Raw genomic sequence first — 26492 nt, 5'->3', positions numbered from 1 at the left:
ATACCATTTTGATAATGACATTAGTTAATGTACACAAAGGCTAAACATAGTATGCAACATGGTTTTCAACAAATACCAAATACTGTTACTTTCTGGCAGCTGGCTCATACTATTGGCTGGTGAGTTTGTGGGTAATGAAAACTCTCGGGCATATTATCAGGTCACCCTCTCTCTGTTCTTGTGCAGGCTGATTTTCTGCAGGTAACTGCTGGAGGACTTTAGTGAGACCCTGATTAATTTCACCCTGTGTTTCAGCCCATTGCTCCCGCTTCTCAGAATCTTGATTCTGATATTCAGAAACTTGGCGGTTGTAACATCCATGTGTTAACCCAAGTCATTGATAAAAGTCTGAGCATAGCTGGGAGGAGCAGCGCTCTGAGACCTTCCCTGTTTTCTTGGTTAGTGATCTCAAGTGCAACCCTGGAACGAGTCCTCTCAGAATGTGGAGAGCTCCCCGTCCCTGGGGGCATCCAAGCAGAGTCTCGGCGGCCCTTGGGGAAGATGAGAAGAGCTCTAAAGCGCCTCCAATCTTACACAGGCACACGTCTTTGGCCTGTGCGAGCCTATGGTCTCTGTTATACCCTAAGGGGGCTTTCAAAGGCAGTGAGGGGATTTCCCGTGGCTGTGGATCAGGGTTGTTCAATCGTCAGTGTAGTAAGCTGCCCTGGCTGTTGGGAGACCTAGATCTAAGGTCCCTCTTCCCTGTGTAGCCTTGGTCAAGTTCACCACCAAAGCCCGGTGGCCCTCTTTCCTCATCTGCAATGACGTGTATGTTGGGGGAGGGGCTGGGATGGATCAGTGACTTGAAACCCCTCTATTGCTTTCAGAGGCAGAGTCTCTTTCTTTCTCTAATGAAATTGAACACAATCTATAAAGAGATCAAAGCAGAGCTGCACTATTAGGAGCAGGGCTGGAGGCCTAGGACTCTGCCCCCAGGCTTGACCTTCATCCCCCTGGTGAGCACCCCCTGGGAAGCACAGGTTAAAAACCTGGAGTAAAGACCCCTAAGAGTCCCCTCCATCTGAGAAGCTGGGGTCCTGCTAGTCTAACGTTCTGTGTCCCGTCATGGAAGGTTCTAAGATGTGCGGTTGGATATGCTATGATTCTAATGCTCTATGATCGGTGTTCATAACGGTTAGTCCCCATGCAGTCACTCAGGCGTTGGGGTTCTAGAAGTCTATGACTCCGGCTAATTCCATCCCTCCGCGAGGAACCGCATGTACTTGGAGGAATTCAAAGCCCAACCAAACGGAATTAAAGAAGCTTCTTCCGGATTTGTTCAAAACAACAGGCTTTGTTTTTGAGGATGAAATTCCTCCCTGTCACTCCCAGAAGTACCCGGGCACAGGCCGGCAATGGCATTCTCCCTCGTGGCCCAACACCTTCCCTTTTCTTAGCCATGACACAGACGATAAGTAATAACCCACACATTACTCCTGGGAAACACATCTGCCCTTTTACTCCCATATCTAAGATAAGGGAAACTGAGATTTGCATGGCACACCCAAGGCCACCCAGGAAGGCGGTGGCTGACCTGAAAAGACAGACACATTTCCTAAACCTGGGTGCTCTGGGGAGAAGCAATGAGATAGGATTTTTTAATATTATTTTTATTTGTTAATCCTTATCTGAGGATATTTTTTCCATTGATTTTTAGAGAGAATGGAAGGGAAGGGTAGAGACAAAGAGAAACATCAATGTGAGAGAGGCACATTGATTGGTTGACTCCCACACTTGCCTCGACCAGGGCCCAGGCCCAGGGGAGGAGCCTCCAACCGAGGTAGGCGCCCTTGACCAGAATCAAACTCGCGACCCTTCAGTATGCGGGCCGTCGCTGTAACCACTGATCCAAACCGGCCAGGGCGATAAGATATTTTTTAAAGTTGGGAGAGCTTTTCATGAAATAAAGAGCCACTGGATTCATTCCTCTGGATTGGAGAATGTTCACACTCTACCCTCCCCAAATCTAAAAGTAAAATGACCATGGACTTGGGTACCTCGGTATATATTTTCTGACCCTACTCTCCTCCGGCCACTGCATCTCCCGCAGGCATCCAGTGTTAGGGCTGGCTTTTGTGACTGTCAAGAAAGAATCCTAAACATATTCAGTTTGTTAGAAAAGCTTAAAAGTAACAATGGTGGTAGTGATGGTGAGGGATTAGGAGGGATTGTGCCTTTGAACCAGAATTTAAATTGTAAGTGAGAGAATGGTGACATTCCAGGTACCTGCGATAGAAGTCTTTAGCTACTGAAATAAAATTTCCCCTTAGAAGTAGGGAGCCATTGGTTTTTGGGAAGAAGCAGGATCAGAACAGAACCACATGCTGGGAAGAGTAATCTGACATCAGATCAAAAGGGAGAGTTTCCCATTGAAGACTCCCACTCTGCTGGGGACTGGGTTTGAACACCAGCTTTATTGGTTTAGGCCAACTGGAATTCGCTGTGAATAGGAGGGCTTGATTTACCTCCAAGAAACTTGGACGAACACTGGGGTCATTTGCTGGTTTGTAGGCAGCAGCCACTGCTAGGTTCTCATGTAACAAAACAAGTCAAAGAACTGGATATGAACTGGAAAAGGGCCGTGCCTTGAGTCTGTGATGGGTCGTGTGACCTTGGGAAGGCCACAGAACCTCTTCTGAGCCTCAATTTCCCTGTCTGTAAAGTGGAGCTAATAGCTACTCCTACCTACTTCCCAGGGCTTCAGGGCACAGGGAGGAAAGACACAGAGTTACACCTTATCAGGCCCAATAATGGCTTGATACGTGGCAGCCAAACCACCAGCAGCCTGAGAGGCTGCCTTAGGAGAATGTCTGTAAAAGCCAGGCCTGCACAGCCTGGAATCAGAGGGAAAAGAAAAGGAAGTCCTCGCCAAGGCATGGGCGAAAGGGAGCTGGGACTGGGGGTCCCCTTCTTTATCGGTATTCCAATTATCATTATTGGTGACAAAAAAATTATACTGTCCTATATCAGTATGGTAATCTATACGTTTTCAAAAAAAGTCTTCATGCATTATCTCACTTGGTCTTTGAATAGGAGGTACAGTCCTGGATAGAATGAATAGGAAGAAAGTGGACTCTGGCGTCAGATAGACCTCATTTCAAATCCCAGCTCTACCACTCATCAGCTGTGTGACCGTGGGCAGTGGTCCCAGAAAAAGGGACATGATAATAGCACCTAATCTCATGGAGTGGTTGAGAAGGCTGAATGAGAAAGTGCATGGCACATTCCCAGGACTGGGGTATACTCCGCACAAGTGTGACTGGACCAACGTCATCCTATCATGACGCTTTTCGTTGCTCTTGTTTTGTAAACGAGAAACTGAGGCTCGGATCATTTGAAGGTTCTGCCCAGGTCCACCCAAGGCTGGAATACACTCATACAAGTGTTACTGTACCAACATTAATCATTACTGAACCCATATTCCCGGAAGAGAGACTCAGAAGGCGGGAGGGGCTGGAGCAAACCTCTGCAGTGGTTCTCAACCTTCCTAATGCCGCGACCCTTTAACACAGTTCCTCGTGTTGTGGTGACCCCCAACCATAAAATTTTTTTCGTTGCTACTTCATAATTGTAATTTTGCTACTGTTGATGAATCGTAATGTAAATATCCGTGTTTTCCGATGGTCTTAGTCAACCCTGCTAGCGGATCGCGACCCACAGGTTGAGAACCGCTGCTGTAGAGCCTAAGACCATCGGAAAACACAGATATTTACATTACGATTCATTAACAGTAGCAAAATTACAGTGATGAAGTAGCAACGAAAAAAATTTTATGGTTGGGGGTCACCACAACACGAGGAACTGTGTTAAAGGGTCGCGGCATTAGGAAGGTTGAGAACCACTGGTCTAGAGCAGCGTCTCCAACAGCACTTGACAGCGATGGCTGTGTTCTAGTGTTCCGCTGTCCAGGCGGGAGGTACTAGCCACGGAGGACTGTCCAGAATTGGAAACATGGCTGGTACACCTGAGGAAGTGAGTTTGTAATCTTATTGCATTTTGAGCCACATAGCCAGACGTGACCAGTGGCTACCGCATGGCCAGCGCAGCTCTGGAGAGCCTGGCACAGGAGCCAGCGTGCACAGCCTCGGAGGAGGAGGAGTCAGGTCCACCCATCCCGTAGGCACCCCCAGGGCCCACAGTACTTTTAGGGCCCATGAACATTTCTCTCAAATTCAGAAGAAGGCAAACAATTTGGTTGAAGAAAATGTTTTTGTACATAATGATATATTCATCTTTATACTAATGTCGTCAGAAAACATTTCTAATATTGTTATTCATGGAGGAAGGGACCTGCCAAGGCTAAAATGCCTAGGACCCTTGAAAGCCACAATGTGACACTGGGAGGTGGACATCTGAAGAAAACAGAGAGCTTCCAGGAGCCTGGGCTTCGGGGAAGAAAAGGCATAAAGTATGAACAGTATTTTGATGATGAGAAGTATTTTGTTATTGAGCCTCCTATACCCAAGTCATTTATTAATTTATTCAGTACTTCTTTAATGGAGGGCTTGCCCTGTGACAGGCATTCTAGAACAGAGAGCAAGACAGATGAGGTCCCTGCTCCTGTAGGGATCGTATTCTGGTAGGGGCGAGAGAGAGGGGGCGGGGGAAAGAATAAAAAAGTATACACTATATCAGGTGTGAAAAGTGAGATGAAGAAAAATTATGCAGGGCAAGGTTAAAGAGTGATGTGTGGGAAATACTGTTTTGGAAAGGGTGGTCGGGGAGTCCTACATGACAAGGTGACATTTGAGCAGGCAAAGAGCCACAAAGCCCTCTGGAGAAAGAATTCCAGGGAGAAGGAACAGGCAGCGCAGAGGCCCTGAGGCAGTAACGCGGAGGCCGGCAGACAGACTAGAGGGAGCAAGGAGGGAAATCAGGGAGGTGGCCCAGGTCCTTTCAGGTAAAGAAAAGACTTACGGTGAGGTGGGGCCCCATTGCAGGATTTACAGGATGGCTAGTGAGGAACAGAGGAGAGAGGGATGTGGTGTTAGAGATGAACCCCTAGGATCACTAGAATGGGAACCCAGCTTCCCATCCTCATGGCTTTGCACTGGTCCGCTTCCCCCTCCCCAGCTCCTCTCCCAACCTGGGGGCTCCTCGGGAGCCCACATTTCCATGGTCCTTCTACTCGTTAGCCAGGGTAGTTGGGAAGGAGCCAAGCTTCGGGATCAGACCTGCCCTCAATCTTGTCTCTGCTTTTATCTAAGGGCCTTGCTTCCTCTAGCTTAGCCTCAGTTTCCCCATGTGTGAACTGAGGCTATCAATGCTTACCTCACTGGAGGACTTAGTGAGTTTATGCATGGAAAGCATTTAGCATTGTGCCAGGAACACAGAAAGTCGTTAATGTTATTACTATTATTAGTTACTACTATTACCATTGTAATAATTATAGTAATGTTATTAACTATTACAATAGGTGTTCAAAAAATGTGTAGAATGAGGGAACTATTCTCTGTATGTGTACTGATACCCGCCCCCCATGCCCCTTGCAGGAGCACCCTTCTACACACACACACACACACACACACACACACACACACACGCCCACACCTGTGGGTTTTTGTGACATTCCTTCTTTCCTTGCAACAAATTGTAATAAAGCTCAAGCATTAAAATAATTGCTATTCCTGTCACACTGTGGGTGCAGAGAGGTCACAGATGTGACCCCATTCCAAATCTGAGGGGGCAGGTCGTGGGATGAAGTGGGGAGAAGAGGGTGGGCAGTGAAAACAGGAGGTAGAGAATGGCGTGCACACCCTGCAACCACATGGGTTTCCTGCCACCGGGGTGACCGCTCTGGGCCTCATCTTAACGTGATTTATAAAAGGCCATTCAGCACAGTCCCCTCTCTCTCCAGGACAAAACACACTTCCTTCCCAGGGGGATCGCTGGCCCTGTGGCCACCCGTGAGGTGAACCCTGCTCCTCTTAGCTGAGAAGCTGCTGCGACCAAAGCCCCTCTGCTAGTTCCTTGTGCATGAGACCATCGGCTACCCACGGCCACCCCAGCCAGGCCAGCCCAGCCAGGCACCCCTGGGTGGGGGGAGGTTATGATAAGAGCCGGATAAGAGCTGTGCAACACGACAAGGGCCACAGAACACGGTGGCCACCTGCTCACGCTCTGGAGCAGGCAGCCTGTATTTGAGTCCTGTCTTGGCCCATTGCTGGGCTTGACCTTGAGCAAGTCGTTGACCCTGCCGGAGCCTCAGTCTTCTGACATATACACTGAGGAAGGTAATCATCAGGCCGCTGTGAGGATCAGTTAAGATGAAGTTGGCACAGGCCGCGCCTGTGAGCCCTCAGCAGTAACTGTTGTGCTGCGGATGGGGCAGGGATTGGAGGCCCTACTCCTTTGGTGCCAGGAGGCCTCAGTAACATGTCAGAGGGCCCAGCAGGGGACCAACTGGGAGACCCCTGGGCAAGCTCCTCTTTTCCTGGGGCTTCCACTTGACCATCTGGGCACTGGGACCAGGCCCTGCTCTCCTGTCTTACTGAGTAACCCTCCATGGAGTTATTGTCAATGGTGGGTCCTGAAGAAGGCAAGGTTTGGGGACTATGAAGGGCTTACAGAGGCACAGGCACTGGTCACAGCTGGCGTTTATTGAATAATAATGCAGCGCTTGGCATGCATTATCGCTTTTAAGCTAGCTTACAGCAACCCTATAATTATGCTCATTTTGGGGATAAGTGAGTCTCAGAGAGGTTACCTAACCTCCAAGTTCACACAGCTAACATGTGGCCAAGCAAGGATTAAAACTCAGATCACCTGTGTGTCTAACAGTTCCTCACCCACCTCCCGTGTCCTCAGGTTAGAGAGAGTGCTTGGGAGGAGGGAGGGATATACGATCCCTCCCCCCCAACAGGATCCTGCAATGATGGGTCCTCGAACACCAGCAAACACAGCATTTCAGCAAAGACTTCATCTCTAGCCCTCCCTCTGGATCCCATTCCCTCTGGTCTGGCCTAGCCCAGCTGCCTGCCTGTCTATCCAAGGCCAATCCCCTCTGAGCAGAACAGTTTAGGGGCACAAAGCCGGCAGGCGGGCAGGCCTGGGCAGGTGGGAGCGGCTTCTATCTGTGGGGCAAGGCAGGCAGTTGGGCTGAGACACCCGGGTTTGCAGTTTTGCAGGCCCAACCTGACTGAGGGCCAGAGGCACTAGAGGGGTTAGGGCTGATTTGGGAGCATCAAGGTGCATACTAATGAGATGCAAACAAGCCTTGAATGGTGAGCTCCAGGCCCAGACCCAGGTCCACGTTTAAGCCCCCTGGTCTCTGTCCTCACGATTCCTCTTACCCAGGGTAACTGCTCCACCAGCCATAGGCAGACACAGAATTCAACCAAAGCTATGTTCTCACCCACAGGGCTGGCCATGGGCCTGAACCAGCGGTTCCCACCATTGGGAATCCCCTAAGGGTGTGGGGGTGGGGCTTACAAAGACATATTCCCAGCCCCACCCCAGATCTACTGAATTAAAATCCTCAGGGGTGGGGCTCAGGGATAGATGTTTAACAAGTTCCTGGGGGGTGCGTCTGGTGTTTGGGATCCGCTGAAAAAGGGAATCTCTTTCTCTGTGATCTTACCTTCTGCCATGCCTATTTTAGACCCATATGTGGTACTCTCCTAGGCCCCAGTGGAGAGGGGGTGGGAAGTTAAGAAAAGACCACAATTTTCATGGCGTTTATAGACTAGAGAAGTGTTTCTCAAATGTCAGTGTGTTAAAAACCACAGCGTCATCCTCGAGAAGTCTGATGTATGAGTTAGTAGAGCCACTGTGGGTTCAGGTGCACGTTTCCCTGTAGGTGGTCCACTAACCACTCCTAGGGGAACATGGGCCCTCAGGCAAAGCAGACGCAAGGTTATCTCTAGGTCAAATAGAAGAATGCAGGAGAGGGAACGCAGATCTGATTCTTGCACTTGACTTTCACCTGGAAATCTCTGAGTCTTCAAATCTCACTGTTCATCAGCATCTCAAACCCCAGAGGCAACTGTTTCTCTTCCCAGATAGACACCAGCCCCAGGAACCATGTTCTACTTGCCGTGAATAGAACTGAACCTGACAATAAAAGGGATTCGTCCACATCTACATACTTCATGACCCAGCAATTCCACTCCTAGTTATACACACAATGGAAGTGTGTGCCTACTACATTCACCAAAAGATTTGTATGAGAACGTTCAGAGCAGCACTCCTTATACTAGCCCACATTGGAAACAACCCAAATGTCCATCCAGAGCAGCATGGAGAACTGAATTGTGGTAGTCATACAGTGGAATGCTATACAGCAAAGAAAACCAGGCATTGCTCTGGGCAACAATATAGAGGCATCCCACCCACATAATGTGGGTGAAAGCAGCCATATATAAAGAATACATACTGTGCCATCCCGACTATATATATATATTGTTTAAAAACAAGCAAAAGCTATGGATTACATTAGAATAAAGTTACCCTTGGAGGGGAAGGTGGTGACTGGAAGGGGGGCGGGTGCACAAAGGAGGTGTAGGGAATGGTGGAAATGTTCTAATTCTTTATCTGGAAACTGGTTAGTTTCTGGAAAGTCCATTGGGCAGTAAGGACACTTGGGATTTGTATACTTTTCTGTGTGCATATTATACTTGATTGGAAAGTTTCCTAAAAGTGCTAGTAGAGGATTTCAAAGAGGACTTGTAAAAGGAGGGAAGACATTTAAATAATAAAAGCATCTGACAGGCAGATTGCACAGGATTTCGTAGCTATGGGATCTTGGACTCTTTCTGCCCCAGGAACCAGGAAGGAGACAGTTCTCAAAAACCAAGAGGCGCGGAGGCGTGCCAGGGCACACCAGGGCTATGGAAAACCGAAGCCTCAGCAGTTCCCTGTCCCCACCCCCAGCGGGCCCGCCCTCCGCAGAACCGCAAGCACCGTGGCAAGCCCACTTCCACTAGGTTCCCAGGTTCCGCTTAGTTCCGGGTCATTGGGGTTCACTTCATGCAGCATTTTTCTGTCCTGAGAGCAGTTTTCTGGCCCATTTTCTTGTTTGATCCCCTCAGAGACCCTATAAGGGGAGCAAGGAGTATTCTCATCTTATAGATGGGGAAGTTGAGACCCAGAGGCAGGGGTCAAAAGACTTGTCCAAGGTCATACTGCTAAGCAAGTTGCCCCGTCAGGACTCAAACACCAGGCTCAACTTCCAGATCCAACCCTTCCACAATGTGCTGTTCCCAGTAATAGCCGTGCTGGTGGTAGCACCTGTCACTTAGTGAGCACCTTCTCTGTGGACGGACCCAAGGAAGTAGGTACTATTACTTCATCCCCATTTCACAAATGAAAGAAACAACAAAACTGAGAGTCAGAGAGTCCCAATGCCTTGTCCAAGGTCAATGGCCGGTTGGAGTGGAGGATGGATTGGGACAGTCTGTCTGAATTGAGTCTGAGCCCTGAACCACTAGCCCAGTGGCTCCCAAACCCAGTTGGACCTCCCCTGGAGTTCCCGTGGAGTTTGCAGAAATACAGGTTCCCTGACCCCACCCCAGGCCCCACATTTTAATTTTGTAGACTTAGGATTGGTCTGAGAAACCAGTATTTTTTAATAACAGTCCTAGGCATTGGGGAGGCTCAGCTCTTAACAAGGCTACCCCTGAAATATGACAGTGTAAACAAAACAATTTAAAGGTGAAGTTTAATGTAGCAACTTCCAAATTAACTAACTCACTGAGCCTCTCTAATCATTAGAGTTCTCCTAACGATGGTACACACCCCACAGGAAGGTTTTCGGGAACAGCCCTGCTGGCTGGGTAATAGCTACACTTGGGATGGGGTGGTGATTGACAAGGGATCCCAGGAGGGCTCTTGGGGGCTGGTGAGGCCATTGTTTGTGTTCACTTGGTAAACATCCACCAAGCTGTAACTTAAATGGGTGCACTCTGGTTTGGAATATTTACAAAAAGAAAAAAATCAAGGTTGACCACTTGTCAGAGACACTGTACAAGGAATCTTTGCACAGAGTAGAGAGCTGTATTAGAAATCCAATAGGGGCCTTCTCATTGTTCCCTTCCAAGAGTTTGAGATTCTGGGGTTTAAATTTTCCAAGAGCCTATGACTTCTGAGTCAATCCCAAGATTTCAGGAGCCCCCAAATCTGTAAAGTAGCTAACATTTAGTGAGTTCTTAATGCATGATGACTATCGGCTTTACATGTGTCCACTCACAGCTGCCCTGTGAGGTGAAGAGCACGCTGCACCCCTACCCCTCAGGGAGGTGGAAGGATGTGCCCAAGGTCACAGTCAGGACAGGACCTCCGACCGCTGGCTCCAGAGCTCATGCTCCCAACCCTGGTGCCATACTAATATTAGCTCTGCCCCTTCCCAAGGCTGAACTTCTAAATGTCTAAAGGATGCATTCTGTGCCATCTAGCCTTGCATTTGCTGGGAGGACCCCAGAGGGGAGGGGATGCTGCAGGGGTAGACAGCAAGCAGCTCTGACCTGGGACATGTGAGCACACACAGGCCAACACGCACACACATGCTGACGTTACCCCACAGCTGGCATGTATAGTCCTGCTCAGCTTGCTCCGAGGCCAACTACTGTGGGCACTGGAGCTGAACGGGAACTGGGAACTGGAGAACTGTCCAGTGTGGGCTCCCTGCCCCCAGCCAGGGGATAGACAGCTGCCCTGCCACCTCACTGTCCCTGCCGCCTCACTGTCCCTGCTGCCTCACTGTCCCTGCCGCCTCCTCCTTGCAGGGGCCACACCAGTCTCAGGAATGGATGAAGACTCAGCAGAGAGGGGGCAGGGAGGGATTTCTCTCTCCTGCAGGCTCCAAACTGGAAGGCATCACCTTTCAAAATGAGATGGATTTTAGGAAATAATTTGATAAGCAATGGGTAATGGTTGAATATTGGGCTCTGTACTTGGCCAAGGGGAGACAAGACATCTTAAACTTCTATTCCAACCCCTCTCTTTAAATGCATGCTCCACTCATAGCCACGTACTTCCAGCCAAGGTACTCTTTGCCGTAACTCCTCCAACACGGTCCTCCAATATTTACAAAATAAAAGCCATGCTCCTGTGATGATTTTACAAAGTCCTTATGTTTTAGAGATATACATGGAAATATTTCCAGATGCAATTATATATCTGGGATATGCTTCAAAATAATCTGGTGAGGCAAGGATCAGTGGGGATAGAGAGAAAGCGTTAATTGTTGAAGCTGGTTTGTGGGTTTTTTAAAAAATACTATCCTGCTTATGTTTGTGTATTTCTAGAATTTCCCGTTAATAAAAAATTACATATAAATTACTTTTTTTTTTTTAAACCATACTTCTTGGCCTGGCACACAAGGCCTTCAGTGACCTGGCCCTGCTTGGCTGATAGTTTCTGCACACACCTGCTGTTACCTTTGACCGCTGTGCCTTTGCACATGCTACTTTCTCTTTCTGAATTGCCTTTTCCTTACTTAAGCCTTATTCAGCTTTCAAAACTTGTGGTCAGTGACAGCTCCTCCCACAAGCCTTCCTTGATTCTATAACTGAACTAACTCACTCCTCTGGGCCCCCATGCCAGCCTGAGTTTGCCTCTATTTTACCACCTACCTGGAGGTGTTTTAACCATCCACTACGGGCCTGCCTCCACCAACTGTGAATCTTTGGGAGCCTGACACTTCATAAGTGCTTACTCAGCGTCTGTTGAACGAATTGCTTGTTGAGGAAAGAGAAGCTGTGTGACTGAAAGGAAATGGCTTAGCTTTTCTGAGTCTATTCGTCTCTACACTGAAAACCATAGCAACAACAAAAAGAAAAGGCAGTGCACAGGGACAGACGGCCTGCAGGTATCTGCGAGTCTAACCTGGTGACAGGTGCATAGAGGGGCTGCGTAAATCAGGTTTTCTTTCCAACATTTAAATAGTTTGCTCAGAAATGGCTCCCAGAAATGACACACCCACCCAGGACACCAGCGCTAACTGGCTTTTGACTTTAGGCAAAAATTCAAAACCTATGTTTCATCTGTAAAATGGGACCAATAATTCTTGAAGGCAGATTTCAGAGAACTCCTGAGGACCTTGCCGTTGTGCAGTTACAGATTCCTGCGGACTCGCTGACAATAGGTATGGAGTGGTGTGTGCACACGCTTGTGTGTGTGTGTGGGGGGGGTGTTGGTGGGGGTTAGGGGAATGGTCTGATTGATGTCCCCTATCCTCTGAAGGGCAGCTTAAGCTTGTTGCTAATCCCTAATTGTCTCCAGAGTATTTGGGGACAACTGACTGGCCTCCAAGACTGACCACCTGTATAGAAAACAGCGTCATCTCATTATCTGGATTAGGCAGAGAAAGGCAGAGCAAAGTGAAAAGATCTGGCTAGTGGGCCTGCCTTTCCCACTCACTTGCTGTGTGACTTCAGTCAAATTACCAGCCTTCTCTGGTGAAGCTTCAGTGTCTCCATCTGTCTGATTTAATTATCTCTAGGGCCCCTTCCACTCCCAGCTCTTATCTGTGATTGGGTTGGGCTAATGTTCAGTCCCTGTAAGTGACAGTTCTCATCTATGACTTAGAAATGAAAATTCATTCATTCTCTCAACAGATGTGCAATGAGCTTCTTGTATGTGCCAGGCATGCTAGACAACAGGTGCATGCATGCCTGAGCAACACTTAGTAGAAAATATCAAACAAAAAATATACAAATAACTAAAATTCCAATTGTGATGTGTCCGAGGAAGGAGAACCTTAGGGTGCTGTAGGTGATGTCCCCCGCTGAGGGGAGAAGGGGGAGCCCCATGATGACTTCACTGATGACTGCGAACATAGTGACTGAGGCCCTGAGAACGACATTTAATGCTCACATCAGTTCTCTGAGAAAAGGACTATTCTTATCCTCATTTTTCAGGTGAGGAGGCTGAGCATTAGAGAAGCTATAGCTCAGGTCACACACGAATACTTTCCAGGATTTGGACCCACACTTTTCTTCGTATGCCTGTCTAGAAACCCCATTATGAATGGAAGCATTCGTACCAATAATCATAGAAATAGCAGTACTGGGGTTCTGGGCTAGCTGAGCTTGTGCTGGGACCCAGGAGGCAGGAGAGCTTCCAGAGGCTCTGCCTATCCGGTCCTGCAGAAATCCAAAAGGCAGGGCCCATCCGGAGTTCAGGAAGGTCCCTGAGTGTACCAACATTGTTGCCCCAGCACACACTGGTTTTCTCCAAAGCTGCCCCACATTCTCTCCCACCTGACCCCACCTGGCCAGCAGCAATGCCGGTGCCATGGCCTGTCGTGCGGCAGCCGGAAGGAGACTTTCCAGGCGGTGGTGAGTTCAGAGCAGAGTGTGCAGAGTGGAGCGCGGTGGCCCAATTCACAGGGGATGGTGTAGAGGCAGCTCAGGAATAGAGGGAGCCTGGCAGCCCTCCCATAGAAAGCACAGGCAAGGCTGACGTGTCCCACTCTCAGTGTCCTTCTGGGTCTGGTTCCCTGAGTCCCTATGGAGGCCACTAAGAGTCATGGAGTCAGTGGGGAGTTCAAGAGAGACCTTCACTCCCTCCAGTTATTCCCCCATTTTACAGATGAGGAAACTGAGGCCCCGGATGCTCACGGAATAGGGGCCCCTCTCACTCCTTCGGGCTGGCCAACATCATACACTCAGCTCCTTCCTGCCAGAGAGTAACCTGGGCTCCTGGGGGACCCAAGCTGCCGCTACTGACTAGGGACGTTAAGCCCCTTGGGTTCCTCACCCGCAAAATGCAATCATTCCTGCTCTGCCTACCTAACAGGCTTGTCAGGGTGAATCGATTAATTCCGGCTCTTAATAATCCAACCACCTTTATTTTACAAGGAGGGAAAAAGGCCCAAAGAGGTAGTCGGAGGCCACAGAGCCTGTGAGTCACAGATGCAAATAATGAAATTTTCTTTTCATCTTGCCTGCTTTGAAAACTCAAATTTTTCAAATGACTGTGCATGCTCAGCCCAGGCCCCCAGCACAGAAAGCACCCAGCGCATGTCAGCTGTAATAATAGCTGCTAGAATGTCCTGCGTGGAGGGCACTGCCAACCTGCCCGGGCTCAGCTCCCCACCTGTGCAACCAGCTGAGGAACAGACACTGGAGTCCTGAGCCCAGGCACCGACTCCAGAGTGTGGCTGGGGGCAGAGGCAGCCTTCCAAGCCCTCGGCACACCTGGCACAGCCCGCTGTTCCCCACATTGGGGCAGATGGCACCCCCCTGCTCCCCAGCAGAGGGCTGACCTCTGGCCTGGTGGCTCTACTCAGTGTTCCACTCCAGCTCTCCTGCCTCCAAAGATATGCATCAGATTCCTGCTTCCCCCAAGATGGGAGAACAGAGCTGCCCCCACTCCCCGCACCCAACCCCAGTGTCGCCTCTGGTGCCTTGAAGACTCACAGCCTTTCACAGCCCTAGTGAGCACCCCATTTCACAGCCAGGAAAGCTGAGGTTCTAATCTGGGTGAGCTAAAGAGTCGCGGGAGAGCCAGGGCTGGCCAGGTTACCTGACTGTCCCTCCGGCCCTCCCTCTGCCTTACCAGGTGGCTTTGTCTGTCATAGGGCCCCTGTGCCCCCTGGACACACACAGCAGCCAGCACCTCTCCTTTCCTGGCCTCAGCATTTCCCCTAAAACCACAGAGAACATGGCCCTCAGATCTCCCTAAAGGCTCATCCCCAGAAAGCCCAAGCAGGCGATTTCATTCTTCTGGGGACAGGAGTCCAACTTTCCATTCATGCAAATATGACCTTGCTCCTCCATGAGATCAAAGTCCTAGCCTTGTCCGTTCCTGAGCCCCAATCCCCCAGCCCCAGACTTAGGCTGTACATCTCTAGCTTCATTCAGTGTACCTGGGCGATCTAAGGCCCAGGTGTCCCTGTCCTACCCCTCCATGCCGGCCTAGGTCATGTCCTGGTTCTGTCCCCACTTGCCAAGAGTCCCCAACATCCGCCTTCTCTGTGACAAGGCACAAGAACGGATTAGCTTTGCACCCCCTCTCCCTCCCCCCCCCTCCCCCCCGCCAAGTTGCCATCCGCCAGCAGTTCTTACCTGTGCCCTTCAGGTAGGGGAGGGTGCCCGGCTGGGCTGCTGGGCTGGAGCCCTTTTGCTAGCAACAGGGGCTGACAGGCTCCGGAGAGAGGTGCAGAGAGGGAGCAGGAAGGCGCACACTGCACTCCCACTCCGAAGAGGCTGCTGAGAAAGTTGGAGTAGGTGTGTCCCAGCCCAGGAGGAGGAGGGAAAAGGAGGTGGGAGAATTGAGGCGGATCATCCCCTCCTGCCAGCTCTCTGTCTCACTGAGAGGGAGGGAGGGAGGGAGGGAGCCAACTGGTTTGTGGCCCAGAACTCACGGTGGGGAATCGAGTCATGGAAAATGACGGCTGGAAAGTTGCTGAGAAATCAGGCCCATCTCCACCTCCCTTCTCAGTTTTACAGGGATCAAGGGAGACCCTAGACAGGTAGTGCTTGCCCCAGGACACACAGAGACCGTGGCGGGACTGGGAGAGGACCCAGGCTGCTAGCTCTCGGGACCCCTGCCCTCCCCCACGCTATGGATCTGAGAGACAACCAGTCACCCCTCCGCCCAGCACCTGGCTGCAAACCCTGGCACTGCCATGTCCTGTCTCAGTAACCTTGGGCGAGTGATGTCATCAGAGCCTCAGTTTCCTTTTTTGGAAAAGATGGAGGCAGTAACTCCTACCTCATGAGATTGTTGTGGGGGTTGAACGAGATAAAGTTGGTGGGTAGCAGAGAAAGTCCCTCATAAAAGGTAATTCTTCTTATTCTTATTATTGGCTGTGACCCCCTCCAATGGGGCAACAAGAATCTCTACTTCCTACGGTTGTGCAGGATGATGAGACAGATGATGTGTGCAACGTGCAAAGTACAAAGCCTGGCATCTCGCTGGGAAGCAAGACATCTTCGTTTTGATGTATTTTACAGGGTGCCTCTCTGCTCTGGCTCCCCAAATATTCCAATGTGCTCCCCATGTTGAGAACCAATGCTTTAAGGGAAGAGAAGAATTAGACAGAAAATAGCTCTCTCTCTCTCTCTCTCTCTCTCTCTCTCTCTCTCTCTCTCATTGCCATTCTCTTTTTGTTATAGATGTGTATCCATTTGCTTGTTTCTTGTGCACACACAGGTAAAACCCTGCGCCTCCCCTTTGCCAGGCACTGGGCCAGGCACTGGGGACATAGAGGGAAATGAAGTAGTTCCTGTCCCACAGAGTTAAAAACGGCTCTGCAACCATCCTGTCTAATTCCTTTTCTCTCTCCCCAGGAATTGCAGCCCCTCTGCAGCTTTTCTGGCAAATAAGTGAGTCTTTGCTTGCACACCTCTAATTACAGGGAGCTCATTACCTCTCCCAGCAGTCAGTTCTGATTGTTAGTAATTCTACTTGATGCTCCGCTGAGCAGCCAGCCTTGAACTGGTTAATACTCAAGAATTCTACATATTATTACTGTTATTATAAACTATATGATCCAAGGCAAATGACTTAGATTTGCAAAGTCTCTGTTTCCTTATTTGTTAAATGGACTCACAACTGCCGGGGCCACTCAGAACAGATCTACTTCCTCTACCATGGGACAGAAACTGAGGCCTGGGTCTGTGGTCTCGGACTTAGTTTTTAGAAGTTCAAGCCGGACCCTGTGGATAAGTGGAACCGTTAAGGTTCATGAGGCTTTTGGCTATTTCCCAGCTCTTGGAATATGTTCACTCATAAGCTGCTGCAGCCACGATGGGCTGTGCCACGGTGACCTGTCACTAGCAGCGGGGATGGCCACAGGTGTCAAGCAGGCTGCTGCGGTGTGTTGCCCAAGGTGCCCAGAGGAGCTCCCTTCGAGGAAGGCTCTCCCAGGTCCCGTCCCGTAAGCTGCCTCAGCCCTGCAGGAGAATCCAAGGGGTTTGCAGTGTGAGGGGAGCTACTGCGATCCACTCTCTGCTCTGGTGGGAAGGCTACCCTGGGTAATTATCCACTTGGCTGATTGCCGCCCAAGTCCCCGAGTCTGGGCCGGTTAGGCATTAACCCGAGGGAGGGTGGCTGAGCGGCCCCACGAGCCCTTTGACTAGTCATGTGTGGAGTGGCAGGCGACTGTCTTCCTTCAGACCCCCATCTGGGCCAAGGGTGGCCTCCAGCCTGCCCAGGGCAGGGACTGTCCCCTGGGGGGCAGGGAAAAGGGGGAGGTGAGTGTTGGGATGGGTTGCAGAATCCCATAATGCTACCGGCGTTCATCCTCTCCACTCCTGACCCAGGCCCTAATCCCTCTCCTCCCTGCTGGCTCCAGGACCCAGCGGGAGGATCTGCTGGCCTCTAGTCCTTCATGCACCAGGAGATGGACTCCTCAGCATCCACCCCAGCATGCTTGGAAGCCTCTTGTTCCCAGGCCCCTGCTCACAGCCTCCTGGGTATCTGAAATTGTACTTATCCATCTCAGCACAACCATACGCCACCTCCCTCTGTGAGCTCCCCCTGACCATACCCCAGATCTGATCGATTAGTAATAATTCTATATAATAACAGGCTAATATGCAAATCGACCAAACAGTGGAACGACTGGTCGCTATGATGCGCACTGACCACCAGGGGGCAGACGCTCAACGCAGGAGGTGCCCCCTGGTGGTCAGTGTGCTCCCACAGGGGGAGCGCCGCTCAGCCAGAAGCTGGGCTCATGGCTGGTGAGCACAGTGGCGGTGGCAGGAGCTTCTCCCGCCTCCACAGCAGGTGGGCAGTAAGGAGCAAGAGGTCCTGTACTGCGAGAGGGCGCAGGCCAGGCTGAGGGACCCCTCCCCTCAGTACATGAATCTCGTGCACCGGGCCTCTAGTAATATTAATAATTGTCCATCTTTATGTCAGGCACTCAACTCAGCGCTCTGCAGGGATTATCTACTTTCTCTGAACACCACCACAATGGATTAGGTGCTGTTATCAATCTCTACTTTTCACACTAAGAATCTGAAGCTCACAAAAGTTTTAGCCACTGTCCCAACATTGCTGGTCTAAAGTAAGCTGAGTTTCAAGCCCTAGAGACTGTCTGAATCTAGCCACTGAGCTGCACTTCTCTGGGTCTCTCCTTCCAACCTGCAACCCTCTGGCTGAACTTCCTGGGTGACCCTCTGCTTTGAGTCTCATGTCTGTGTGCTCCTCCCTTCTCTTCAAGCCCAGCCCCACTTTATTTTAACCTCCTCAGGAATGTATCTCTGTCTAACCCAGTGGTTCTCAGCCAAGGCCGTACCCCTGGGAGTCGGGGGGTGGGGGTGGGGTGGGGCTTCAACAAATCCTGATGCCCAGGCCCTATCCCAGACCAATTGCATGGAACTCTCTGGGGTGGGCCCTGCATCAGGGTTGCTACACAGGGGCAGGCATGTTGTAGGCACTAAAGAATTACATCTGATTCTGAATCCCCCACCCAGACCTGTTTCCTGAGCTCAGTGTAGCAGGTATTGAACTCTGGCCTTTAACATCTAGCTCTGAGGTTTTACAGTTCTGCTATTCCCTGCAAGGATGCTGTAGGCTTCTAACGAAAGACCTAGCAAATAGTCACTGTCCAGTCCCCTGCTTGCCTAGGAAAGCTGCTCTCTCCCATGTCCTGGCCGAGCTGTCCCTCCCTGCCTCCTAGGTTTTCCTACGCTCATTGTGGGATGGAGAGCATACACTGAGTGGCCAGATTATTATGATCTCTGAACGCATAATAATCTGGCCACTCAGTGTCTATCCTATATAATAAAAGGCTAATATGCAAATTGTCCCCTTGACCAGGAGTTTGACCAGCAGGCAGGCCGGCCAACCACCCATGTCCCCTCCCCCTGGCCAGGCTGGCCGGACCCCACCCATGCACGAATTCATGCACCGGGCCTCTAATATATATATATATATATATATATATATATATATATATATATATATATACACACACACACATATATATATATAAATATATATATATATATTTATATATACATACACACACACACACACACACACACACACACACACACACTGAGTGGCCAGATTATTATGCGTTCAGAGATCATAATAATCTGGCCACTCAATGTAAATGAGGGTCTGAACAGCGATGAAAACTCTAAACAGATGGCAAGTTTCAGGTGCCCATAGAGTCTGGAGGCACTTATAGTATTATTTTCATTTTTAACAGACTGAACCCCTTTGAGTCCTTCTGGGGCAGGCTAAAGAATCAGGTTTGTTTGGTGAAAATCAGACACACATCATCAGAAACAGCGCATCACAGATGCATGTGCAGGGTTGGTTGGCCAATGGCCTGGTTGGCCCAGGACTGAGGGGGTTCCCAGGATGTGGGACTTTCAGTGCTATAAGCGGGAGGGTCCCAGGGGAAGGGGACTAGTCGGTGACCCTAGAGGCAGGAACTGCTGCCTTACTGCATTACCCACACCTGTTGCACACCCATCGGAGGTGCCAAGTGTGTGTAGTCTATCTTGGAAGACCAGCCTTGAGAGAAGATTCAGCTCACTGGGAACAGTGGGCTGGTGGACTGGTTACACTGAGATGGACGGTGTGTTCAATGAACATGAAATGCAAACTGTCATTTCCAGGGCAGGGGTTCCTCTGATAGACTGCGTTCTCCCCGGGGAGGGTCACACAGCAGGATGGGAGTGACTGGGAGACAGGTCCAGAACAGAGACCCTAGAGTCTGCTCTATGGACAGAAAAGGCTCAGAGGCCTGGGTGTCAAAGGGACATGATGCCTTTAAGGAGGATGAAGTCATCGGGGCTGAGGCCACCTGGCTGCTTGAGGGCTGCAGGCTGCAGCCGAGAGGGAGAGGCAGAAGGTGGAAGGCAGGTGGGACGTGGGGGCTGAGCCTGGGATGTCAGCTCTGCGGCTGACAGACGGGACCCAGCAGGAGTGGGAATGGCCAGCCCTGGCATTGCCTGGGGTGCCCGGGAATGTAATCAAACACCCAGCAGACCCGCTGGTCATGGGCATCTGGATACCACCGGGCCCTCCAGCTCATCCCGACCCCCAGCTGGCAGTTCTGACAGGCTCCCGCCAGGAGAAGCGTCCGGCCTTGTTGGCCAGGGCAGTAAGCATGAGCTCATCTGCCACCAATCCTGCCCTCATTGGCCTGCCCCAAGCTGGTGCTGGTGGGCGGGGCTCTGGCTGGGAGCTAATGGAGCCAGGCAGGCCTTGTCAATGGCCTTGGTTAGGTCATCCCAACAGGAAGCCTGGAAGGTGGACTTGAAACAGAATCTCTGATGTTATCCCCACTCTGACCTGCCCCAGACTTGGGGCATTGATGTGGCCCTGGCCCAGGGAACCAGTACCCTCCCTGGTCCCCTTCTCCACAACCATGAACTACATTCCAGCATCATCTCCCATTTCTCCCTATTGTATGGTAGCAACAACAGTAACAACTGTGGTGCTAATAACCAATATTTGTTATAATTTAAGTGCATCATTTCATTTAATATTCAAGTAGGTCGTCCTAATGAAGTACTATTATTATCATCATTCTCATTTTGCAGAGGAAGAAACTGAGAGTCAGAGACTTCACTGACCTGTCCATGGTCATTCTCCCTAAAAACGGCAGAGGTTTTCTAGCTCCCAAGCCTGAGCTCTTAGCTTCCATCCTGGTGTTATGCCCCATCCAGATCACAGGAGTGGGATCCATGAGCAGGCCACGGGCATCTGGAAGGCCCCGCACTTGATTCAATGCTCTGCTGTCTCTACCTTGCAAATCTCAATTTTGAATACGGTCTCACATTGTCAAACTGCAGATCAGCTGGTTTACTGCTCCCCAGCCTCAGCCCAGAACCCTCCATTTGCTCATGCGGGATATCTACCCAGATTGCCGTCCCCCCAACACTTACCTGGCGCTGCTCAGAAGCATCTCCTCATCTCCCCACCATGATCGTAGGGACTGCAGGGAGTCCGTGCCCTTGTAGAGCACAGGTTGCTCTGTTCTGGTCTCACAGTGAGGTCAGGACAGGGTGTCACCATGTGGTCCTCACCCCCTGGCTGCACTCATGGGGGATGTGGAGCACAGGGTGAGGTTGTCCTTAAAGTTAGGCAGCTGGATTCAAACCCGCTCTGCCATCTTGCAACTACGTGGCCTTGGATCAGTTACTTAACCCCTCTGGGAAGCAGTTTTCTCATCTGCCAAATGGAGGTGGGAACAGTTCTTATCTTGCAGGGGTGGGGGTGTCCTCAGGATTAAATAGGTGATGAATCAGTAAAACACTAAACACAGTGCCTGAGGCAAAATGGCAGTTTCCTGGATCAGTTTAGTACCTAATTTATCCATGAATTTCCCATAGCTCTTTGTATCCTGCTAATGAAATGTGATAGGTGCAGAGGATGGATAGATGTGAAATTCCTTCAGAAGTGCCACGGTGTCACACGTGTGGAGAAACAGGACATGGTTTTACAGATGAAGAAACTGAGGCCCAGTGAGATTTGCTGGCCTGTTGAGGCCGCGCCGCCCTCCCTCTGCCCCCTCCCTGGGTGCCTGGGTCCTGCTGGGTCAGTTCAAGGCCAGCAGGGCAGAGGCCCTGTGGGGCAGGAGTCTGCTCTCTGCTGCCTGAATTCCAATTCCAGAGGCAGCTCTGGCAGGCCCACCAGCCCTGTCTCCCTCGGCAGCACATTCCAGACATTCTGCCCAGGCTAGAAAGAGGCTGGCCCTGAGGGAGGAAACCCCGGAACCTTGGCCTCGCCAGGGAGAGAGGCTGGTGGCTCCCAGGAGCTGAGCGGGGATTGCTGGTTCCTTCGATGCTTTGGCATTTCAAGCCCTCCTCACTGGGCCGGCCTCAGGCCTACCCAAGGCCCAAGATTCAGGTCGGGGGTGGGGGTTGCGCATGGAAAATAGACTAGTAGCACAGTAGCTGTCTAACTGCGGACTTTGTAGGAATCATCTGGTGGGAGTGGAGGTCAGGGGTTAACATGCTCATTCTAGGCCCCCCTACCATGGAGGGGCCCAGGACTCTGCATTTTTAAATGAGCCTCCAAGAGGCTGATTCAGTCCATTGTATAAATGATAGATGAGGATGCTAACTAAGGTCAAGAGAGGGAAGGGGTTGCCCACAGTTACCCAGCAACAAGGAGCCACTGCCCTGCTGGAAACAGGAGGAGCTCAGAGGCAAACTGCACAAGGGCAGAGGAATCCAGGAAGGGAGGAGGGCTGAGAGCAGAGCAGCTCAAAGTTAGAAAGATGGGCAGTATTTGCCCCTTCTCCCGCCATCACCCTCCATGTGCCTCCTTCCCCACGGAGGCTGCTAACTGGCCTAACTCAGGGTGCGTGGAGCCCCAGCCTCTCGCACTCTGGCTCTGAGTGGTCTCCCCCGCCCGCCCCTGACTGCACTCATCCGGGGTGTGGAGCAAAGGGTGAAGGTTGTTCTTGAAGTTAGGCAGCTGGATTCAAATACAGCTCTGCCATCTTGCAACTGTGTACAACCTCTGGACATGCATCCCTCCTCCATCTCTTCTCTCCTAGCGGCTCTCCTTTTCCTATCACTGTGTACAAGAGAGAGCACTACTTGGAGTAAAACATCCTGGGCTCAAGTGACAACTGAGTCACTGCCGTGCTGTGTGGTGTTAGGCAAGTTCCTTACCCTCTCTGAGCTCAAGTTACTCATCTGTACAATGGTGGACTAGAGCAGCTTTTCTCAAAGTGCAGTTCATGGATCAGCTCCACAGAAGCCTCCAGAAACTGCTACAATGCAGATTCTCAGACTTCCAATCAGATAAAATGGGTGGAAATTTTTACAGACAGGGAGAGGAAAGCCCCGAGAAGGATGGGGGCTCGCCTTTAGACAAGTAATACAAGATATATTTTAATAAAAAAATAATAAAACATTACATTAAAGGCTAAAGCCCTCTTTGCCGGTGCCACCAATGCCTTCTCCAAAGGCAACCAATGTAATCATTTTCATACACAAATATACCACCAGTATGAAATACAGGGTGGGGCAAAAATAAGTTTACAGTTGTTCGTATGGAAAATAATGCAATAATCAATAAACAATACAAGAATAAACTCTGTGTTTTGCATCCTCACAACTATAAACCCACTTTTGCCCCACCCTGTATATAGCATTTGTGAGTTTGTTTGTTGGGAGGAGGTGGTTGTTAAAACAGTATCTTGTGTGTCATTCTGCAACTTTTCACTCAACAGTATCTCAACAGGGTTGGACAGGAGTGTTTTCATGGAATACACGTACATCCACCTTACACTTCCAGCTCCAGGGTTATTCTGGGGCTCACTTGGGTTTGGTTTGAGAACCTCTGAGCTAGATAAATTCTCACATCACAACTTATGAGTCTGATTTTGACATAAGATAGTGGCAGGGGCAGTGGGGTATCTCTCAGGATGAGAGAATGTCCTACCTAAACGGAGTGTCTTTGGTGCTTGAAGCTGGACTCCACTGCTCAGACAGTCCCTACCAAGGGTGTGGTCCCCTGGGATCCAGCTAGGGCCTCCTACTTCCCTTCCTTAGAACCCCCAGGGCCACTCTCTTCCTCCCTTGCCAGCCCTTGATCACCCTGATGTCATCTCTGCAGGTGAGGCTGACTGAGGCTCTCCCTGCCACCCCGAGGGCAGCTGCCCCTGGTTTTGGATGGGGCCTGACTGGTTTGACTTGGTGGGGCAGCCCCTGGTTTCCTAATACCTCCTCTCTGGGGACCTTCAAGCACAAACCCTCTGGCTCTGTGAGGAACCCAGGAGCTGTCTGGGTCCTGAGTAGTGACATTCTCTTCACTGTCCTCAAGGTTCTGCCACAGCTGGGGGACCTTGACAAGCCCCCATCCTTCTTGGGGCTTTCCTCTGCCTGTCTGTAAAATAAGATGGTACCCATTCATTTCTATGCCTGGAAAGAGCATCTAGTGAGCAAATCTATGCAAGATTTGTAGAATGAATAAAAGTTGAAAAGTCTTCCAACTCTTAAGGACTGCGAATTCAGGCCAACCAATGGAACAAAATGCATACCATGTGCATAGCCCTGGACTGGGAACTGAGGAGGGTAGAACCCTCGGAAAGACATGCTCCTTGCAAATAGTCTAGTCACCCAGTCAATCAATATTTCCCTGCAGCTTAGCAGGGGCAGGAGTGGAGCCAGGTCAAGGCAGTAAGGAAAGACAAGGGGTCCACTCACAAGTGATCAGGGAAGGGTGTAAATCAGGAGAGAGGCAAGTGGAGGTCATGGTCACACAGACTAAGGGTCCTGCAAAGAGGTCAGAAGAGAAAGCATCAGTGGGAAGATGGGGTATATGGAGAGTGGAAGCAGGGATGAGCATGTGACACAGGGCAGGCACTGCATAAACGTTTGCTAGAGTGAATAGACAGATTATTATAGGGACCAAATCATGGTAAGTGGATACAAGAAATAGAGCCCTAGCCAGTTTTGCTCAGTGGATAGAGCGTCCGCCCACAGACTAAAGGGTCCGGGATTCAATTCTACTCAAGGGCACATACCTTGGTTGCAGGCTGAATCCCTGGCCCTGGTCGGGCGTGTGTGGGAGGCAACCGATCGATGTGTCTCTCTGTCTCGCCCTCCCTCTCCCTTCCATTCTCCCTAAAAATCAGTAGAAAAATATCCTTGGGTGAGAATTAACAACAACAACAAAAAGAAATAGATGAGTGTGTTAAACAGATGACAGATAGAAATTAGCTGAGGAAAGTAAGCTAGCAATGCATTGATGGATGGACACACGATGGATAGATGGATGAATAGATAATGGACAAATGGATTGGCAAGCAGAGAGACAGACAGATAATCCTGGTCCAGAATCATTCGATTTAGGGTCAGATGTCCAAGTTGGTTTGGGGCCCTTCTGCTTACTGACTCATACTGGCCATGTGATCATAAGGATTTTGTGCTGAAAATAAGGGATGACCAGAAAATTATGAGAGTACTTAGCAGATGAGAGGAAGCAAATCTAAAGGACTTCTCAGCCCTAGATATACATCAGCAGCACAATGCAGGAGATTCACAACTGGTATGTAAAGTGACTGATAGAGGAATAGACGTAGGAGCTGGAATTTATATTACACAACAGTAGCTCCTACTCCATGAAGTAACGGGTGAGCAAACTGAGGGCCTGATGTTTTGGGGTTGTTTGAGGTCAGTGTCTGGCTTACTTTTATCTCATCATCCAAACCATGCCCCTCCTCCCTGACAGAGCACCTTCTGCTGGGATGCTCAGCTCTGCTTCCCTCCTCAGAATCCCGGTGATATCTCAGCCTCAAGGTCAGTATCCAGAGCCCACCGATGTTAGAATCACTCAGACGCCCACTGACAAATGCGGTTCAGGGGTCCCACCTCTGTCCCCTAAATCAGAGTACTTTGACATGCCCAGGTTGATGATACCACAGTCCCTTGTGATTGTTCATGAACTACCTGCTCATTTTGCTGCTGCTGCTGCTGCTTGCCCAGATTCACTGGTTGGAGTCTGGCAGGGTCGTGACTTGAACCTGGCTCTCCTGCTGCCTGCCTATTCCAGGGTCCCCGCCAGGGCCTCCTGCCCAGAGGCAAGGAAATGGCCCAAATGACCTCTCCATGGCCCTAGGCTCGGGGATTTCAGACTCCTCAGCAGCTCCCAGACACAAGCCACTCCAGTTGCCTGAGGATTTCGAGCTAAGCCCTCCAGCTTTCACCAGGCTGCTGCTGGGATCCTTGAAAACCTGGGGATAAGGGAGGCCTAATGGAGATAAGTGGTTCTTGTTCCTCCTCCCATTTGGCTGCTACCCAGATGGAGGCCACACTGATGCCTACCCTGACGTCCAGGCGTGGAGCCATGGGGGCCAGGCAGGAGGAGTCGAGCTGCTCAGTGCCCACAGAAACCCGGTTGAGAGCAGCTTGCTCGGGCCTAGCAGCTCATTGGAATCACCTGTGGAGCTTTGCAGCTTCGGCGTGAGACTCTAGTTTTTTTAATTTTGCAAATGAAGAATATGAGTTTAACCAGAGAGGATAAGAAATTTGCCCCTCAATTCACGTCCTCGCACCCTGTTGGGCAATGGGGTGGGGTGGCGCACAAGACCCCCACACTGCAAGCTAGTGACAAAAATGGAAGTAGAATCCTTTCCCAGCTTCCACTTCTTTGCACTTTACTCTTCCATCCCTTCCTTCACTCACTCACTCAGCCAATATTATGTAGCCCCTTGCAGAGGCCAGACTCTGCCCTGGGTGCAGGGAGTGCAGTAGTAAGACAGACAGACGTCCTGCCTTCCTGACTTTCCAATGAGAGGAAACAGAAAATAAACACATCAGCTAATCAATCTGCATGATTTGAGCGAGCTGTGTTCTCTAGAGAAAAGAGAGCAGAGAAAGGGCCGCAGTAGCTCGGAACGGCTCCAGCAGGGTCAGGGAAGGCCACTCTGAGAGGTGACCCGGGAGGCAACCAGAGTGACAGGGAGCCAGCCACACAGGTCAGAGAGGAAGCCATCCAGGCGGAAGGAAGAGCAGCAGCCAGGCCATGATTCGTGCTACATCCAAGACCCAACCCCCTACTCCACTCTGAACCTGGGGAACCACAACCTGGAAGGTAGCTTGAGGTATTTACCTTTTTGG

General features: G+C 50.5%; 1 protein-coding gene across 2 annotated transcripts in view; it reads right to left on the bottom strand.

Annotated features, from left to right (window-relative positions):
* The window catches only part of FAT2 (FAT atypical cadherin 2), a 71189-nt gene extending 56081 nt beyond the window's left edge, over nt 1-15108 (bottom strand). For both annotated transcript variants that reach the window (XM_080675241.1, XM_080675242.1), the window contains exon 1: nt 15009-15108. The gene's annotated coding sequence lies outside the window, so the exon portion shown is untranslated. The remainder of the gene's footprint in view (nt 1-15008) is intronic.
* Between the last annotated feature and the right edge of the window lie 11384 nt (nt 15109-26492).

This window comes from Plecotus auritus (assembly GCF_963455305.1).
Source record: "Plecotus auritus genome assembly, chromosome: 6".
Lineage (NCBI taxonomy): Eukaryota > Metazoa > Chordata > Mammalia > Chiroptera > Vespertilionidae > Plecotus > Plecotus auritus.
The sequence above is the reverse complement of the archived record's forward strand: the minus strand, read 5'-3'. Positions and strand labels throughout refer to the sequence as shown.